Source organism: Sceloporus occidentalis, unplaced genomic scaffold, assembly GCF_023333645.1.
Source record: "Sceloporus occidentalis isolate IW3139 unplaced genomic scaffold, rSceOcc1.0.p SCAF_2, whole genome shotgun sequence".
Classification (NCBI taxonomy): Eukaryota; Metazoa; Chordata; class Lepidosauria; order Squamata; family Phrynosomatidae; genus Sceloporus; species Sceloporus occidentalis.
Genome location: NW_028316982.1, coordinates 182,892,506 through 182,896,291, shown reverse-complemented (window position 1 = coordinate 182,896,291; position 3,786 = coordinate 182,892,506).

The window sequence follows — 3,786 nt, the reverse complement described above, 5'->3', positions numbered from 1 at the left end:
TGAAATGGCATCACCTTTCACATTGAAACTTTACAACTGTACATACTGCTGATTTCAGAAGGGGGCTGATAAGGCCCCAGTAAACACAACTCTCTTCACATTTTTGAACAACATGAATTAATACTGCAACAAAAATACTTAAGAGATTCTGAACAATTCTAATCAGTGGCTGCCTTTACACACACCTCTCTTTAGGTCCCTTTTACAATTCTAGTGCTATGGCTCCACTTTAACTTCTATGGCAACATCCTACAGAATCCTTGAATTTGGAGTTGAAAGTGGGGCATTTAAACTTTACAGCCAGAGAGTTCCTCTGATGTTTCTGATCAAACTACAAAGCCCAGGATTCCTTAGGAGGCAGCCATGGCAGTTAAAATGGAAAAACAGTGATTGCTTTGTCTTTTTTTTTTTTAATGGAAAGAAACAAAATTCTTTCACTTTCACCACTATTCTGTTTTATCAAGAGGGAGTCCCTGTGAATTTAATGGGGTTTGTTTCTTAACAAACTAGCTCACAGCATTGTTACATTATTTTAATGCAGACCAAAGCCAATGCTTGATCCTGGGTCCACCTGGGGACTGCACAGACTCCCCCCAAATGCCCCAATGGAAGTGGTCAAAACTCTAATGTAAAATGGTGCAAAGAGATTCTGTAGCTCAGTTCAAAGGTGAGTTGTTGTTTCTGAGGGCTTTCAAAAGAAATAATTTAGCCTATTTTCTTTTTCTTTTTTTTCTTTTTTTGTCAGAAAAAGTGTTCCAGGAAGCCTGAAGGGATCATGGAACATGAAACAGCAAAACTATAAAGTGCAAAATCATAAAGGCATTATCTCTACTGTAGTTGGAGCCAAGGAGTATCTAAGGAACTTGAGGCTTAATGTGTGTACCTGTGTGTATTTGAGAGAGAGAGATACAGACAGACAGAGAGACACAGAGAGTGGGGATATAGTGGATTGAGCATTGGACTATGGAGACAGACATGGGCGGGGGGAGGAATCGGGGGATTAAAAAGGCATTTTCCCGGGGAAGTCACATGATCACAGTAAAGATCTGCACACGCCATTGTGATCTGGAAGGATTTATCTCAGGAAGAACCAGGGCCTTGTTCCCACTATGTTTAAATCCGGACTGTGATCCGGGTTAAATGGGCATGGTTCTCAATGTATCCAATTTCAGAAATTGATTCAGAAATGCGGAACATGCTTTTTGCCCATTTTTGCCCATACCTGCATCAAAAAGACACTTGGAAAATGGGGTGTTTTTTGGGCTGAATCGATTTATTTAGAAATAAATCGATTCAGCCCAAGTGGGAACCAGGCAGATTCAAATCAGAATCAAATCTACCCTGGTTCCCACTGGCAGCCCAGTCTGGGGGGGGGGGGCATCTGGCCTTTCCTGGCCCCAAAATCCCTGGCCCAGCCTTCTTACCGGCATCTTTGGCTGCAGACCGGTTCCCTGGGCTTTAAAAAAAATTCCCCGTGGCCAGGGAGGCTGGAAGGAAGTCACAGAGATGCCAGAAGCCTTGTGATTCCCTTCCTGGTTTTCCCCTGCTTCTCTGCGACCTCCTTCCAGCCTCTCTGGCCACAGGAATTTTTTTTAAAAAGCCCAGGGAACCCGGTCAGTGGCCAAAGAAGCTGGTAAGGAGGCTGGGCTGGGGATTTGGGGGCCAGAAGAGGTCAGAGTCGGGCCAAGCCATCAAGCTTCCTTCATGCAACTAAACCTATTCCTGAAACCGGCACAAGAATAGTGGGAACCATGTTTTTTCAAAACCGGTTTCAAGAATCGGTCCAGGAAATGGATTTTCCAGTAAATGGGAATGGGCCCAGGAATGCTTCAGCAACAAACCATTCATGGAGGAATGCAATGAATGGTTTGTTGCTGGAGCATTCCTGGTTCCTCTTAATCCTCTTAGATTGCTACGTTGTCTGAAAATCTTTGCTGCAATTGTGTGACTTTCCTGGAAAAAATACCTTTTTAATCCCCTAATTTTCCTATGATTCTGGAGACCAGGGTTCAGTTCACTATTTGGCCATGGAAACCCACTGATAAGCCTTGGATGAGTCAGACTGTCAGCCTAACTCTGTGATAGGGCCTTAAGGTCACCATAAACCTGAAATGACTTGAAGCCAAACAAATGAACAGAGAGATTGAGAGAGAGAGAGAGAGAGAGAAAGAGAGAGAGACGGATAGACATATGTGGAATTGATAAGAATTCAGGATCTTATCCAAGGATAAGAAAAGCACACCAACCAAACTCTGCCAGTGACCATACTCTCTAGCCATACTTAGCTGATCTTTGTTTTTTGTTGTTGTGTGCCTCCAAGTCATTTGTGATGTTTGGTGACCATATCTCATGGCCTTCTTGGCAAGATTTGTTCAAAGGGGGTTTGTCATTTCCTTTCTCTGACACTAAGGGCATGTGACTTGCTCAAGGTCACCCAGTGGGTTTCCATGACCAAATGAGGATACAGACCCTGGTCTCCCAGAATCCTAGCACAAGCTTCAATCCACAACTCCACATTGGCTCTCAACAACCAATGTGAAAATCATGTGGTTGTTCAGATGTTGTCGAATTTCCAGCATTATGTATTGTTAGCTATGCTGCCTGGAGCTTCTGGGAACTGAACTTCAATAATATTTGGAGGCCCACACAAATGCAACAGTCTATTTCCACTGCACAAGTATAGCCACTTTACAGTAACTATCTCTGTCCATCCTGTGGAATCTTGAAGTTTGTGAGATACTCAGATACTCTGCTCCCCTGAAGTATAGCATTAAAGCTCCCCGGTTCCAAGTCCTTCATGATACTACTAAATCCCAGGATTCCTTTGATGTGACAGGTAAAGAGATAGAAGTCTGACAGATAAAGTAATAGAGATGTGACAGGTAAAGTGATATCAAATCACTATAACTGTGTAGCGTGGACATGCCTCAAGTGTACCTTATCCACTAGCCTTTTCCAATTTGTACAAGGATTTCCCACTTCAGAAAGGGGATATCAGCATCTTTTCCATGCAGTGCTGGAAGGGGGTCTTTAAGAGGAAGGGTCCCTAAGATGGATGGCAGGAGAGCTGACTCCGCATTGGATTCTAGGGGAGCTCACGTATCTTAAAGAACAATCTATACCTGCCAATATTCTCTCTTCCATTCACTTTACTGGTAGAGAATCACTGTTCTCTTTTTTAATGCTGCTTCCCAATGGGAGATACCAGGCCAGACACATTTGCCAAAGCTCTACATATCAAAAAGATTGCTGAGCCATAATTCCTTTACATTTCTCTGACTGAGGCCACCCAAAGTTGAAGAGCTTGGGAAACGCTATTTGTTTGGACTATAGATCCCAGACTCTCTCCAGCCAGCATGACCCATGCTCTATTAAAGGCTGTAATACCTTTAGCACATACTTCTAAGCAATGGGAATTAAAATGGTTTGGCATATTATAATACAAGTCCCTAAAAAGAAAGTGCGGGTGTGAGTAGCTTTTCAAGGCCACATTAAACCTTGCTGAGTAGCGTGCTTACATGTACTACATCAGGGGTGGGCATCATGCAGCCCTCCTGGTGTTTTGGGACCGAAGTATCCAGCATCCCCAGCCATTATAACCAATGGTGAGGAATACTGGCAGTCCAACAACATCTGGAGGCTTGTATAAATCGCAACCTTGCTCTGAGTCCATCCTGTGTTCACTTACTGAGAAGTCTCTTTCTGCATTACCTTCAATACTTGCTAGAGCAACCAGCAGGCAGGTAGCAATGGATGAACACAACTCCTTCTAACATCTGATGCATC